The sequence below is a fragment of the Thermobia domestica genome, chromosome 1 (assembly GCF_964235325.1).
Source record: "Thermobia domestica chromosome 1, izTheDome1.hap1.1, whole genome shotgun sequence".
NCBI lineage: Eukaryota > Metazoa > Arthropoda > Insecta > Zygentoma > Lepismatidae > Thermobia > Thermobia domestica.
The window spans coordinates 66,382,217-66,400,109 of NC_137454.1; the positions used below are offsets into that span (position 1 = coordinate 66,382,217).

At 35.9% G+C, this 17,893-nt stretch overlaps 1 long non-coding RNA gene across 1 annotated transcript in view; it reads left to right on the forward strand.

The window, feature by feature from the left end:
• Positions 1-9,314: 9,314 nt before the first annotated feature.
• LOC145685692 (uncharacterized) overlaps positions 9,315-17,893 on the forward strand; it is a 162,319-nt gene continuing 153,740 nt past the window's right edge. The window contains exon 1 of the long non-coding RNA XR_014131467.1: positions 9,315-9,447. This is a non-coding gene — a long non-coding RNA (uncharacterized LOC145685692). The remainder of the gene's footprint in view (positions 9,448-17,893) is intronic.

A 17,893-nucleotide genomic window follows, 5' to 3' on the forward strand; every position in this document is an offset into this window, starting at 1 on the left:
TAGGTTCAAATCCCGACTGTTCTTATTGATTTTTTCTTTTAGTTACGCTCATATGTTGCGCTCCAGAAGTTCAATTTTGAATTAAATGTAGTCGCAGCTAGTTTAAACTGAAATTATTTTCAAAACTTTTTGCTATTATATGTTTTTGTTTTACTTGCGATGTTTCAACTTTGATATTAGATCTTAGACCATAATGTAACTCATTTTCCTACGTCATATTATGATGAATGTTTTCACAACAACGATAGTCGGACGGTAATACAGAATTCCATTGTTACTGCAGGGCCGGATCTTGAATCCTGCGAACTACGCGTTCGCAGGAGGCGCCAGGTGAACAGGCCAAATTAGAAAAATGAATTTTGTTTTAAATGTAAATATTCATTTTAAAAATGTTATGATGAAAAGTTTTCCTCATATAGCTTCGAATAAATATTGTACAGACTGAGATACAGATAAAATACATCAAAAAGACAATAAAGTCGAATCTTCGCTTGGTTAGCTGCAAACACCCCTTTACAAATGAAATGGACTCGCACATCAATTTCTTGCTGTACTGTACTGTGGAGTTACAACCAAAGTTATTTGCTCAATTATCAGTTCTTTACTGAAAGAATGTGGGGATAGCACTTCGCATGGCAAGAGAGAAAGTACGTGGGGATCTGAGCAGTATAGCGCTGAAGTAATTAATTGGGGATGAATGAAATGAAATGCATGTTTTCTAATAAAAGAAATCACAGAGACACAAAGGTTAGGAAAGGAAAGGGTTTTACTGTACCTCAGCCATTTCGATATGATGAGCCTCTTCAAATATCGGGTGAAGCCTTAACCTCCAATTCGTTGAGTGTTTCCGTCTGGTATCGATCCCGGACCTCACGTTCGAGAGTGAAGAACCTCTCGACCTCAGGGCAACAGCTCCCAGATGTCCTGGCCTCTTCAGAATGACACCTCTGTCATGCAATGGTTGGTGAGGGCCCAGGCGTGCCGACCGTCTTTCAATTGCTGCTACGACGACTCTTCTGAATAGGGGTCCAAAGTGTGTTTCTGGCGGCTTCTGTCACACTTCTCACCTCGAGGGTCCCGTGTCCCCTGGTTTTGTTCTACTTCTTTGCTTTCGCTTCTTCCTGGTGCTCCGCACGTGGATGACTAGCTCATCACAATTATCTTGGTCAATAGGGAAGTTTGTTAATTGCTGAAACGGCGTGGCTGAGCTTGTTTTGATGAAGTTACGGAAACTAGGAAGAGAATGGTAAGCATGAATTTGTATTGGGATGAGGTGACAACAAAGGGAAGTCTCTTCTTTATTATTTAATAATTACAATTTCTTGTTTGAAGAACAATAACAACATACAGGGAGAATTCAAAATAGGCGCTAAGCATGATATCCTCTAGAAATTGATGCCAATGCCACACTCACAAGAGATGCTAGTTTGAGGAAAATTTCCATGGCACAGGATAGATCTTATAAAGAGGGAAAAGGGATATTTTACGAATATGAGATAAAATCAATGTAAATTTAGCTTTCCAATAGATGTTGTATTAAGCACTATGACCGTAGAGCTAAAGACTGGTATTCTTTCCACAATCCCACCATATGCACAAAATACAAATATAACAGACTCTTCATTCCTTTCTCAACAGTTAAGGGTTGAGAAAGATCACCGTAAATGAAATGCACATTATCAAAGTTGAAGCAAGCATGGGCACCCAAAAGGGGACGAAAGGGCCAGGCCCCACCTGGCTTACGACATTTATAATGTATATGTATAATTTCTTAAGATTTTCTTAATACAAATAAAAATACCAAACGTAATATAGTAACGAGGGAGATGACCACCCTAAAAACATTCTTCGGGCCCCCATGCAAGCAAGTAGGCTTTCTTGTCCATTCGTCCAGGGAGTGGAGCGAATACTAAGAAAAGACGGGCGGTACAAATGGGTTCTTTAAAAATCATTTCTGAGGGGAATTTTAACTTAAGTTCCTAATGACTCACAATCGCTGTCCAGTGCTTAATGCTCACTTTGTTAATATCTATTAGTCATTTGTCATTCGTCAACATTTTCATTTCTATCCTAAGTCATTTCGTTTTTGTTTATATTTTTAATTTATAATGATGTGTGCTTTCACTTTTTAATAGTGCTTTGTTTTTCATGTAATAATAATGACCAACGATATAAAACCAAGTGAGCATTTTATCGGAAAAGAAAGCTACAAAACGTGAAAGAAGATAAGAGGCAACCGAAGGCTCTAAAAAAGTTTCTTTCGAGTGCTGGACAAAATTAGACAAATATTGAGGTGGGAAGTTGTCAATATCAGTCACTGTTAACGAAGCATTTGCAGGTCGACATTCTTTTGAAGCTGACAAATTTATTTTAACCTGATTGCAGTAATTTAATTGTTGAATTAAAATGGAACGATACGGTCATTTCGGTTACGGGTCTGAATTAAATTTCATGTATTTCAAAATTTGTTTGAATACAATTAGTTTTCACGTGGCATATAAGTATAGAACTTGAAAGGATATAATCGAAAGCGACGAAAGGTCATTTGGATGACAAGTATTTTTTTCAGTACTCTCACTTTCAATCACAGCAGCGTATACAGATCCTCGTTTTATTATGACAGATAACAATAATTATTAATCCATTCTCTGCTAATGAATTTAGATGGAGCGATATTTTAAATTAGTAATAATTGTAATGCAAAGTAGAGTTTTGATTATTAGTTACTTGTGTTCAGGAATGTACCGACATAGGTGCTACGGATGCGCAAGGGGCCAGGTCGAGACAGAATTTTCCAGACAAAATTCGAGTCGAGACACGGCTCTTCCAATAGAGAAATATACATTTTTCGAGTCGACCCATCACTTTTACAGCACATTTTCGAGACGAGACAGCCACAAATCTTGTATCGTGCGGATCCCTAATAGGTACAGTTTTCTATTCAGAAAACATCTTCCGGGGGGCACACTTACTAGGGCCACTGCTGGTACTCTTTTATTTATTATTATATTATAGACGTATTATTTTGATCTCCTCCCGGGGGGAGTGGCTCCCTAAAATATGTGTGGACGAAACACTGAACAGGCAGTCTGAGAGTCTGGATCCCCCAATTAGCTTAATTTCAGGGGGCAAATACACAAAATTATTTGCATTTTGTAGGCTATTCCGAAAATATCTTCGGACCTCAATGGGTGCATCATTACTTGTGTTTACATTGTGTTACTGCCTGATTTCGAACGTCTATGTTGGAAAGAAACATGAAAGAATTGAATTGTTCTATAGGCATAAGGGGCCCTGAAAATAATTTTTGCGGAGAAACCTGATTTTAAAGTTCTGCCACTGATCGGGAACAAATTACATATAAATTAAGACACACTTTTGTCATTTGTTGTGTATTGAACTAGTTTATGTAAAATTAATAAAGAATTATTTGAAATCAAGTATATCTCAAGAACGATTAAATGGACTAGCTTGATGGCCATTGAAGATGACATTCTGAATGAAATTGATATGGATGCAATAATAAGAGACTTTGCCAAATTGAAAGCCAGAAAAGTGTCTTTATAACATGAACTTTACAGTAACAAAGAAAACGAGAAATTAAGCTAATTACCATATTTGTATCACTAGAAAACACTATTTAAATATGCTTTTAATGAAGTGTAAGAGCATATCTCTTTGTCAAAATCAAACCTGTGATAATGTTAGACTTGAAGCTCATTAGTTTTATTCTATTTAGACTTTTATGTTTCAACTGTATTTGTCAAAATACATCTTAGGTATACATTTTAGTTGTTTCCTGTGCTTATTTAATAATAATAATCATAAAAAAAGATATAAATTATTAAAACTGGAACTTTGGTCATGATTCATCCACAGTTAATTAGGTTTAATTTTGCCATTTTCCTTTAATACTCACTGGAAGACTGAATTATTATATATTGAAGAAATTTGTAATTGCAACAATTATCTGAAGAACTTTTGTCCATTACAGCATTCAATTCTTTATTATCATATAGGCGGGGCGCCTAAATATTATTTGCTTACAGTTACGAAATGTCTACAACCGACCCTGTTACTGTTATATATATATATATATATATATATATATATATATATATATATATATATATATATATAGAGAGAGAGAGAGAGAGAGAGAGAGAGAAAGTTTTGACTCAGAAAAAGTACTGTTGAACGTACGATGCTACATGGGCTCCTGGAGGGTGCACAATTTACCCCTAAAAATGCTTTCGATCACTGAAATAAATTCCTGCCTACGCCCCTGTAAAGCAGTAAGAATGTTAGGGACTGATCAGGGGGTAATGCCTCACTGGATTAATTTCAACAAACTTAAGTATAGCTATAAACCACCACCTGTAAAATAAATGTGCGGGTGATCTTTTTCGGAGAGGAATTCATTAGCTTCTTTTCCAATGTGGTGGCTTTATTCGCTTCCCATGCTAAAGATTGCAAAAGAGCTCAACTTTATTTGCACCACTGTGCTATGAATATAGATTTTAATGGCATTTACTTTACTGAATGCTCGCTTAGGTGTTGCTCCCGTCACAGGAAAAGTGAGATACTGTTATAAATGAGTAGGGATATAAACAAATACGGAAAACTATTAGCAATGACGCCACTCGAAATGAGTTTTTGCAATATAATGGGGCAGTATTTTATTCAAATGTGAAGGAAATCTTTGCGTAAATTGTCCCTTCCCCTCCTTAGAAGTCTAAGCTACAATAAGTATCTAATAATTTTGAATTAGAAATATATGCATCGAGTTTCATATCCTTAACTTTAAGGTGTCCTGAGTTAAGTAAATGAATAAACTTCCTGCTAACGAAAGAGTAAAGCTTTGGGCTTTAATAGTATCGGGAGTGTAATTATGCATTTCAGTGACTCCGAAAGCTATTGAATAGACACTCATATATTTCAATTAATAATTTTTAATTTTCACCCCTCCCATTAAATCTCCATGCAGATAATGCTAAAATTTGATGTGAACGATATAGAGGGTATCATACATAATTCATGCACTCAAAAGCTATGGATTTAACATTAATATCGTTCATTTTCGATTATTTTTACATGTTCCTGTGTCTCCCATGATAGAACTAGAGGTGATACGGGTTTCGATTCCCGTCAGGAGTCGTGTGGTTCGGGTTCCACGTTAAGTCGTAGATGTACGTCTTGTATAGAGTAGTAGCTAAAAGACACGCTGAACTCTATATCACCTCGCCTCGTGAGATATTCTACGTTTGCATAATTTCTAAACCACTTTTCTTTCTTTCAATCTCCTCCTTCCTCTTAGGACACGCATAGGTTCAAACAGAAACATTCTTCACGGTTGGAGGACGCAAGGATACTGTACCATACGCGTACAACTCTTATGGGACTAGGTAGTGAGTTGCGCAGTTTGAGTAGCACGCACGAATAAACCACGCTTACATTTATTATCAGTGGCGGCGGTTGGACGTCAAAAGTGGGGGGGCAATACACGATCTCAATATTTGTATATCAATGTTAGTTTTCTTGCTTGCTTCTAACATTTTGTTTGACGAAAGGTTGTATAACTATTAGGATACTGTATTTTCCAGTTAAAATACCGTATATCGTGTTTCATATTTTACTAAGTAAATTGACAAGAGCAACGCAAGTAGATACTAGCCCTTTGTACTCTTAAACAACGAAGGTGTAAGAAGAGATTCGATTCCTTGCTCATGAACATCTTAAAATTCTGTCTGGAAAATTGTGTGGTCAGATTAGGGGCTTATTTGATAACAATTCGCAGAACAAACAGAAAGGATAATATTAATCGAATAGTAATGAAAAATGAGGCTTGTTTCGCAAAAGTTATATTGAAACTGCGAATTAATGAATAACTTATATCTTTAATTTCATGCATGTTATTATATGTTATTACTCTTAGAAAAACAGTAAATACTACAAGTATATGCTACAGCATTTAAAGAAATACTTTTGCAGCTTCCCGAAAAATTTTGTTGCCATTAGGTACGGTTTTCACTTTCTTGGAGTACATCAAAACCCAACAATACTTAGAATCACTCCAGACTCCAGTTATGCAAAATAATCCTAAAACATAGAATTATGTTGAATTCACTAAATTTAATTGTATATACAAAATTGTATACAGTATGTATACCCCTAAATTCATATATTACACTGCAAAACAATGCCGCATGTGGGAGACCCGGGTTCGATTCCTGGCGGGAGCTCATGTGGTTTGTATTCCACGTTAATCAGCAGGTCCACATCTCATATAGCCTCACTGCTGAACGGAATGTTAAACTAAAAAAAAAAATCAAAATATTCCTTACCATTAGAAAGAAGAAAAGATTTTAAGAACTGTCGATTTTTGTGCAATTAAAGAATAATTTGTGAACAGTGTTTCTTCCAGACATGCTTTTGGGAGGCACTGCCTCCCGAAGCTCTGAGAGTATCCCACTCCCCGAAGGAGACAAAAATAATACGTCTATAGTATAATATTAAATAGAATAGTACGTGCAGTGCTCCCCCTGGAATACTAAGTTTGCGCCCCGGAACATTGTTTCTGAATGAAACACTGCCTGTGAAGAATTTTTTTTTTTTCAAAATGTTATCTCAGTTAGTTCTAAAGCGACTGACTAACATATCGAGCCCTTGTAAGAAGAAATGAAAGTACACTCGAATTGTGGCACTCCAATAGGTTAATTTTTGGGCCATTTTTCGTGGCAATTAAAACGCAATTCATGCAGCTTTCTTCACTGTACGGGAAGACAACCAATACGTACTCACGAAACGGCAAATATTTTATAGCACCATTTTTATTCTATAACCGTTAAAACATACAAAACTTTATATTTCCAAATGAAATTATATACATTAATGGGTCATTTCAAAAAAGTGGGGGGGACAACTGCCCCCCTTTGTCCCCCCTAATCGCCGCCCATGTTTATTATATATAATTAATAAAATCTCATATTAGGACTTACTCTGCACGTCAAACTTTTAACATATGTGACTTTTTAGATTCTGTTCTTCTTCTACTTTATTATTATTATTATTATTATTATTATTATTATTATTATTATTATTATTATTATTATTATTATTATTATTATTATTATTATTATTATTATAGCTATATGAAGCAATTATCTCGGCAAACTTGGTTAATACACACCATTCAGCAACCGGTAGTTGTAGAAATCTGGCTTTTCCAACAGCAGTTGTTAGCTCAATCGGTAGAGCGCTGAGCCATGGATTCAAGGGTTGCGAGTTCGAATCTAGTCTAAGTCAAAAGATTTTTTTCCTGATATAATTCTTGAAATGGAAATGTTTCTCTCTTCACCTTTATCTCGTAATTCTGAATAGAGATGTTTGGATGTGAAAGAAAAAGTATACTAGAATATAAGAAAAGAGAGGTAATTTACATGATATCTTTTTCAATTTTTAACTATATTTTCACCTATCTAGGACGTTTCTAAAAAGTTCAGACTCCTAGAGCTCCTTTTCGCTCTCTTATCTGTCCTTTAATTAATTTCTACAGTTACTTATTGAATCACATATACATATATTACAGATGTCGTATGTGTTTCTCTTCTCTCTACATCATGTCTGGAGATGAATGTTTTGACAATAGGTTACAAACACGATTTTAAAAAATAATATGATCTGCGATATCAGTGATACATATTGTGGTGTTTAACTTAACATATAAAACAATAAATAGAAAAACTGAGAATACAAATCTTTTCGTGCACTGATGCTTCAGTAACAGTGAACTGATGCTTCAAATCTGTGTCTTTACTCCCTTCACCTATGTTAATTCCCTAGTCAAAATAAAAACTCTTCAAAATTAATCACAAATTCTTATACAACCATCCCTTCCTTGGAGTACTGTGCGGTCACATACCCGTCACTGCGATGTAAATGCACTTATGGCGACGAGGATACAAGGGCAATGAACTAACAGTTTTAACATTTGTGAAGCAATACGTTGATAACGAGCAAAATCTTTTCAAATTTTGTGAAGAGCACGGATTAATGAATCAAATAACAAATTACAGAAAGTGTGCAAGGGAGATAACAGCGGAAAAACGTGGCGGAAAAGGACGCCCAACTTCGGAATAAATGCCGAAGAGTTAATTATTGCATAAATAATTATAATGAGTCGTCGAAGCTATTTATCAATGATTAATGAATGGTCCTAATGTTCTGCACTAATGAAAGAGTAAGGATGATTAGATAAAATAATTTAAATAGAAACAGTTATGGTTAAATAAGATGAAGATTAAGGAAGTAGTTAAACAGAACGATAAATGTTATGCCTGCCTCCCATGCTGAAAGTGTCATTTATATTTCAATTTTTTTTTTTCGTTTAGCACGCCGAATGTATGTTGGTTGTACCTTATCAAGCTGGGATATAGTATACATGAAGCTGCATCAGTTCCCGAAGGAGCAGGACGCTCATACTTTTAGGGATTATTCATTGAGTATGTACGAACTTACAAAGGGGGTAACAAAGCGAGTTTTATTTACTTATCGACTGATACGAAAATAAAAAAGAACGTACCTGTACTTTATATCTGCATGTGTTGCGCCCTTGTACTTTATGACTATGTTTGTGTGGGGGGAAAGGGGGATTTAACGCATATCGCATGTCTTGTGCACATGGATACTTCTTACTATTGCACTACGTAGAAAATTTATGGTATTTCATGTAAAAGTGGTAATAGAACACAGAAGAAACGCAGATCAGGGGGTTCTCATGTATACTATTACCTCAAGCTGTTTGAACTTACATCTTATAATGCACCCGTCTATGGGAACAGTTTTAGTTGATACGTATACAAATCATGTTTTCTTGTGAAAATAGGAATCTAAATAAAATCTGTTTTAACATTAGCATGATGCAGTATAACCTATTTAATTAAGTTATGTGTATTTCTGTATTTATTCGTTATTATCTCCAAAGCAATATTTATGTTTCAAATTTATTTATGTACCATGTTTTCTGTTCACTAATACTTGTGTCAGCTACCATGTCATGTAGATATTATACTTTGTTTCTATGTGGATAGCACATTTTGAAATAATAACTTACAAAATCATATATCTGAAATGTTAAATACTCATAATTCGTGACATGTTCTAATAAAACTTGTATGTGAATTCTGTTCAATTTGATACGTTATATTCTATTCAATTCTTAAGAGTCGTACATGTTTTTTTTTTTTTTTTTTTAATTTATACTTCAGTCGTTCACTATCTGACGGACTAAAGGTAAACGTTTTCCGTAGAGCAATCCGGTGGCGATCTATGGGCCGTGTTTGATGCTCCTATTTTCAACAATTGCGGACAGAGGGCGTCGAACAGAAATTCACCGTTGCGCAACAACTGCCACCTCCAGTCTGATGTAATGTCACACGTCTGTCAAAGGTAAGGATTTTATCGCGGCTGCAGACCTGGACATCGGAACCAGCGCTTGCGTGACCGACATTACGGGCAGTGGGGTAAGACAAAGTGGTGCCTTAGGTTATGTTAAATAAACTTATAAGTGTCCTTTTAACAACATTTAAGCAAGTACACTTTTTTATATAAATTTCTAGAAAAGCTCATATAATTTACTAACAAAGATATGTCAACAATCACAAATGTATTAAGATAAGTGAAAACACCAGTTTTGAGCTAAAATGCTTTTTTCTCTTTTAGAAATACTTGTAACTACATAAACGTATCTTTTTATTTTAAAAAATATCGGTCACAAATTAATTATGCAGATTTATTTTCTTGGGTCTGATAGACCCAGCCCGACCGTTATAGGGTTAATAGCTCTATTTTCTACTGAATTAAGTCTACTACTGGTCAGAGTCTAGATTTTAATACTTCGTCATACCCATCATACGTTTTTTTAAAAAGAAAAATGAAATGTATCTCACAAGTAAACCTTACGTTTGGGTGAATCGAGTTGCTGACTGAGACCCATATGAGAAAGTAGTACTAAATGTGGTTAATATTTCAGTGAAGTTGTAGGTGCGAAGCTCCAGGGGTTTAGGAGATACAGCTACCAGAACATCACATGGAAGTACAGAATAGTCTTCATACAGTTGGAGGTAAAAGCCCTGTAAGACCTCTTGTAACAACAAATATATGGATATATATTAGGACTAGGGTGAAGTCATATAGTAAGGGTATATCTGACGGCGGCCATCTTGAAATCCGTCATTTTGAATTAAAGTTAAGGTTTTAAAATAGGAATAGGGTCATGTGATACATGATTTAAGGCGCAAATTTAATCAAAAGAACAATGGTCACGTTAATTTTGAGTTACGCGCAATTGGTAAAAAGTTACAGGGAAATTAAATATTGTTGCAGCATACGTATTAGTCCTTTACCCCACCTTGTAAATTTTGTTTTAATGATAATAATTAAATAAAAAGCAGGTGGATAAATATTAGGTCTATGGTAAGAGTTGCCTTGATGGTGGCCGTGTTCAAATCCGACATTTTGAAGCAGACAAAATTTTTAAACAAAACGCATAACAGTGATGCCTTATTAATAGCAAATTTTACCATAACTCCAACGGTATAACCATTTTTGCTTTATCATTAACCAGCACAAAATTAAATGGATCACTCCTTACGACTACTGCTTTGACGGAATTGTTAACGACAGATGTGTCAAGTGTAACTCGATTGCCTTTGTCAGGTGTGCTCACTGTGAGCAGAGCATTTGTGCAAGTGATGCACTCTTTTCTGAACTACATTTTGATTGTACTAATTGAGGACTTTTCTGAAAGAAAGACCCAAGTTCAATTATGAATCAATTCCTCTTTGGTCATTTTTCCTTAAATTAGCAACTTGTAAATGCGATAACAAATGCTGGTTCATGATAAAGCAAAAATGGTTATACCGTTGGATTTATGGTAAAATTTGCTATTAATAAGGTGTCAATGTTATGCGTTTTGTTTAAAACTTTTGTCTGCTTCAAAATGGCGGATTTGAACATGGCCGCCATCAAGGCAACTCTTACCATAGACCTAATATTTATCCACCTGCTTTTTATTTAATTATTATCATTAAAACAAAATTTACAAGGTGGGGTAAAGGACTAATACATATGCTGCAACAATATTTAATTTCCCTGTAACTTTTTACCAATTGTGCGTAACTCAAAATTAACGTGACCATTGTTCTTCTGATTAAATTTGCGCCTTAAATCATGTATTACATAACCCTATTCCTATTTTGAAAACTTAACTTTAATTCAAAATGGCGGATTTCAAGATGGCCGCCGTCAGATATACCCTTACTATATGACTTCCCCCTAGTCCTAATATGTACCCATATATTTGTTATTCACCTTTTGTTGTTACAAGAGATCTTACAGAGCTTTTACCTCCAACTGTATGAAGACTACTCTGTACTTCCATGTGATGTTCTGGTAGCTGTATCTCCTAAACCCCTGGAGCTTCGCACCTACAACTTCACTGAAATATTAACCACATTTAGTACTACTTTCTCATATGGGTCTCAGTCAGCAACTCGATTCACCCAAACGTAAGGTTTACTTGTCAGATACTTCCAGTCATAGTGAAAAAAAATAACAAGGAGATTCCCTTTCACCAAAATGTTGTTTACCGATATTTCTGAGCTGCAAAACTTCCTGTACGAAACGTTTCAGCACAGAGTAATGGATTGGATTGCTTTCTTCAATAAAATAAAGCAGTATTCCTTTGTTTGTTCAAATCTGCTTTCAATTTATATTTTAATATTGAAAATCTACTTCATACCTTGATTTAACGTCTAGTTTTCATTTTCGTCATGTTTTCCGTTTGCCATTTTCCCTTGCTTATCTATTTTATTCAGGTTTATTTTCCCTTGTATTTAAATTAGTTAACCTAAAAGTAGTACTGGAGTGACCTGATCGAACTATTGATTATCCAATTTGGGGCCACCATGGACCATAGTGTTAATGCGAATGAATCAGGGATGCTTTGACCAGGGATTGCGTCACCTATTAAAAATTGGTAATGCTTATACAGGGGCCATGCACGCTGCTGCGAATGAGTCAGAAGTACCTTGACACGGCTATGACATCATTGAATTGGGATTTCTGGATTAGAGGTTATGATGATTCTTTAAATTATTAAAAACATATTCTTGATGATTTATTACATTATGAATTAGTACTGGTTTATGAATGCTTTTTATTTTCGTTCCCTTTTATGGCATAAAATTTGGAGATTGTATCACTTTAATGAGATGGACTAACACTAGTGCAAATGAAATCTTTAGTTTTACGTCCCACGTTTATGCCGGTTAGGCTAAAGGAGGCGGTGACGATGAGAAATGAATGAAAAGTATGGGAGAAAAATGGAGTATCCCGAGCATAATGCAGCCCACCACAAAACTACTTTTCGCGGGGTTTGAACCAGGGACCCCATACTGCAGAGGTGAATGCTCCACCACTGAGCCACCACGTCCTTACTGGTGCGAATGAATTGGAGGTATTTGGTTCGAGCTAATGTGTTTGTTTGATGTCCGAGTGACCCTATTTTACTTTTGATTATCCAATTAGGGATCCATGCCCCATAGCGTTAATGTGAATGAGTTAGAGATGCTATGGTTCGGGATTGCATTACCTATTGAAATTTTGCTTATGTTTACTCAGGGGCCAGGGAATGCATAGGATCACTCAGGACACATATTGTCACCTTGATCCACGTGACGAGAGGGACCTCGTTCCCTTTGATGAGTATAAAAATATCAATTTCGGAAGTTTTTTAAACTTATTATTGTATGTTTCATGAGACATTTTCGTTATATAATAGAGTACATTGGTTTACTTTTTAAAGTTGAGAGTCATCGTTCCCTTTGATGAGTATTGATTTTGGCCTTATTACGTTAAATGATTATATGGAGGCGTATTTAAAATTATTCCCTTAAATTTGATAAGTATTTTGTGATCCATTTTGTTCCGCTTCAGGGGTGAACATGGATACCTTACATGTGTTGATTACTACGTTATAGACATTACAATCGTCCCGAGTTCGATTCTTGGTGCTAGTTTCAGGAAATATTGAATTTAATGTTCCCGCGAAAACGATGGTGATGAGAAATGATAGGACGAAACAGGGGAATACATGAACTTACTTGACTGAGGATTGAAGCAGGGACCTCAGACATTAGAGACAAACGCTACGCGACCGTGCTGCATTGAGAAGTTTTCGTTTGTTGATTACTACGTTATAAACAATATAATGGTCCCGAGTTTGATTCTTGGTGCTAGTTTCAGAAAATGTTGAGTTGAACGTCCGCTCGCGGCTAAGCGAAACGAATGAAATGAGAAAACATCATAAATTTACTTGTACACAAAAAAATTCTGAAACAGAATTTTGTTTCGTACACCAAAAAAATTTCTAAAACAGAATTTTATTTTGTACACAAACTTTTTTTATTTCGTACACGAGAAAAGTTCTGAAAGAAAAATTTAGTTAGCTTTTTTCTCAAAACATTGATTTCAGACATTTTATTTTACCGCTAAACTGATTCGGAAAAAGAAATTGAAGTCGCAGTACAGAAAAAGAATTTGATTTTAGGATGTGAAATGAAACAGAGAATTTCTTTTTTTCAAGTTTCTGTACATTTATTTTTAGCATGTGAAATAGAATACAGAATTTCTTTTTTCTCCATCTTTGTGGGCATTTATTTTTCTTCAAAGAAAGAAGTGTCCGTGACGAGTACAAATTCTGTAAAGAGAAAATAAAACATATGAATATACGTGTTAATATTTATTTTGTTTCCTGTGAAAGAAGAAAAACAGATTATTAACATCTAACAAGAACATAAACTAACTGATCAAGATAGAGTGAGGTGAGAAAAAGAAAAGCAAATGTGACATACCTGAATTCCTTTTTTTGTTCACTGGTTTCTGCAAGGTAATGTCATATTCTGCATCTGAGTTTGTCTCCGCTGTGGCATCAAAAGGAACTGGTGCATCGTTGAAGCATGTCTTGTGTTGCGGTTGGTTCTTTGCCCGTCTTTGGGAGGCGATGTTGGTGGGATTAGGAGAAAATATGGCTGTTATTCTATTTTGGCTTTTTTATATCCATAGGGCAATGTTTCGTATGTATCTGGTATTAATCGGCGTTTTTTATAGTTGAAACTGTACTTCTTTTCTTCAGGTTTTCTGACAAGATGATGATCGTGGGTTCTGAAAATTTTGTGTGGCGTGCTAATGGAGATTTTTTCACTGGATCGATTTACGATCATTTGCTCCAGACTATTGAAATTTAACTTTTGACTTGCAGTATAATTGAGTGTGAATCCACGAATTTTGCATACATAACTGATTGATTTCGTGTCGGGGTCGTAGATTTCTAAGTGTACTGTTTTGGGCCACCAGACACGAATTTTTTAATGTATGCTTTTGGTCCAATTGATTCCAGTTCAGAAATACCTTTGGTTCTATTGTGGGCTCTGATGGTCGCTGCGTAAATATCATGGAATCTGTATTGAAATATAGTACTCTTTAATGCAGCAATTCTAAATATTTTTAGAGTTCCAGACGAGTTTGACACGTTGTAAATGCTCCAAGGACAACATTATCATTGTGATTTTGTACTGGAACATCATCTTCATACTGCCAATAAAGGTATAACAACGAATTATTAACAGGTAAAATTTGGTTGACTTTTATATCTGGAGCAGTTAATTTCTGATACAGTTCTTTGGGGTCGTTAATGATGGTCGTTTGGCTGAAATTGTCTCTTATAGCGAGTCGTCCCCAGAGGGCATTCAAACAGAGTTTTGCAAGACTACGACGTGCTGAATTTGTTATTATATTTGCTGCGTCCAAAGTTATGCCTTCACGTTGTTGTACCACTTGAATATACTGCTGCTTTTCTTCTTCAGTGACGCAATTGGCAGGCCATCCAGAAGCTTCCAGTTTAGATTTCAAAAATGTGTTAAAGTATTCGCTGAATAATCCGCCAGTCTTGGTTTCAGGATCGTATACGGTGATGTCGTGATCCCAAATTTCGTAAATTTCGATGATTTGATACCCAAGTTCAATGGAATTTTGAATTTCATAGGACACCCACGTTCCTGTCAGACTTCGTTCACTGTCGGAATGTGTACATTCAGAATCTTGATTTAATGCTGTCGCACAGGCAGCACAAAGTGGAAACAACAACTTCTTATTTGAGCGAAATGGAGGTACTGGATGAAACACATTTCTGCTAGGCAAAATCTTTAACTTGATTAATCCGTTGACATCTTGAATGGCGGGCATTTCTGGATCTCCCTGTAGATATATTCGTCGGTGCCCTATTGGATACCGTCCACAATATCCAAATATTTAATTTCTTCGCCTTCATTTTCATTTGTGACGTGATACAATTTAATGGCATTAACAAGGCCACCATAGAAGCTGTGTCTTGGATTTAATGGTGATTTATTAGTATAAGGATGTGTGCTTAAAGAAGAGGTCAATGTTGGATTGGATTTTAACACTTGACGAAATTCACATTCCCACATTTCATGTACTTTATATCCCATGGATCGTAATAATTTCATTTTACGCTGTGTTCTCTCGTAGCGATAGTTCATCGCTTCTTCGGAGTTCTCATAAATGGGCTGATCACGGCCTGTAGGGACGCAGAGAGGACAGGCATGGACCCTACAACCTTGAAATTCATACACGTGTTCCTCTTTAGTGTCGGGATGTTTGTAGTAACCGTCCAGATGAAAACCAGCAACATAAACGTCTTTTCCTCTTGCTGCATGTAGAATTGGATGTCCCTCTTTTTCTTCCATGTAGGCAAGCCACTGCAAACCAATCCGTGACCGATTGTTTTTGTGACGATATCCTCGTCCAGGAAGAATGCTAATAGTATTGGGTTTTAAGAAATTTCGTCGAAATACTAAATTGCACGCACTCGCCAAAGTGATAGCCTCCAGGAAAGGATTGACGTGGGTTTCTTGTTGAAAAGTGGTCATGAAAGGTATACAAGCCATTCGAAGTACGTTGACGTCCTGAACAGAATAGTTCACCAATTCTTCTTGGAAAATAAACGTATCGTTCTGGTGTTCGTTGTACCATATCATGAATTTCTGTCGTTCATCCACTTTCATTTCATCTGCACCATAATAATGGATGTCCGGTAATTTTCCCACATACGCTTGATTTGCAGCAGTATTTAAAAAGTGTGGAAAATATCCTTTGGTCGCTGGTAAATGAAATGCCTTGGATAATTTACTTAAAGCCATTGGCATGAAATTTAAGGAGTCAATAAATGATAAGTGATTCATGTTGATGCTTAAAATTTTTGCTCCGTTCAGAATCAAAGTAGGTTTGAATTCATGTTCTGCCAGTAAGGATTTAAGAATAAAATGACCATCATATCTCTTAGAGTTATGTGCCAAAGATAAAATAAGCTTGATGTTGGGTCGTGGTTGACGTAAATACGCAAGAAATCATTGATCGGATCATCTTGAAAAATATCTTCTCGCTTCCCACAAACTTCACACGGATGATGTATATCTTCATCTTGAATACAATTGTAACATACTTGTTGGGCGACCAGTAAATTAAGCTTATGAATGAACGTGTCTTCATTAAAGAAAGTATCCTGTGTGGCTTCGATATCATAGAAGACAATCATAGCCTTCTTGGCATTTAACACTGATGGAACTCCAGGCTTAAATTGAGTCGTATCAGGGTTCATGTAGCATTGGTGGGTAGACATAACGTGTTTACGACACACATTACAAAAATAATCTGTACAATCATGTTCTCTTTCCCCTGTATGGACAAACGAATAAATGCGTAGACATTGGGAACACTGTTTTACCATCTTTCATACTGGCTGGCCCTTATGATATGGTACAGTCAGATGATTTCTATAGCATGTTTCACCATAAAATTCACGATTGCATTCTGGACACTGCTTTTTCGTATTGGTCTTACTGCATGGCGGTTTCGGCAAACATTTCTCATATATGGCCGAACAATTCTTGACGTGTCTAACCCTGTTATTATATTTTTGTGGCATGCTACACAATAATACACAGTAGAAAAAACGGACGTTAATGACGTGATGATGTCATAATGAGGATTGACGCACATTAAATTGATTGGAATTTTTTCTCCGCTACCAGATCCTTCATACAGAATATCCTCTCCGAAAAAGCTGGTGTATACGGTAAGTTTATAATCGGTCAAGTAGCGTTGCAATTGTCGCAATTCTTTCACGGATCTCCCATGGTCTAAATTCACTGAGGATCGAGACAAAAGTTCATGCACGTCAGGGAGAACAACACACTTACTCTGGTCCTGATATTGTCTGTACAGTTTCTTATTTGTATCCTTATATTTCTTTAGGCCAATATCAATCACAATCACATAAGCCAAACATTTCGTGTCGGTGTTTTTTACTCATAGAATGCCTTTCTTGCACTTTAATAACTCATCGTTTGATAAAAGACCTCGACGCACTAATCCAAAACCAAGGGACATATCCACATGATGAAAATATATAATGAATATGAGAAAACTATCGTTACTTTGAAGGATACGATCAAAGGAAGCCCATAAAGTTTCCAGTGTCAAATTACTTGCACGCCGAAAAGATAAATAAAACGGTTCGTTCTTTTCATCATGAGATAAAATCGATAATACAATCATCGATGATTCGTCGACATTTTCCAATAAATAATCCCAAATATGTTGAAAGGAGGTCTGAACCCACTCAACAATATCGGTGTCACTGTTCGGAGCATTAATTTGAAATTCCAGCATTCGTCTTTCAAGATTAAAACGCCGATAATGTCTATTGATTTCTCGCAAGACAGTAAAGCCAGAAGTAGCCATATTCAAATAG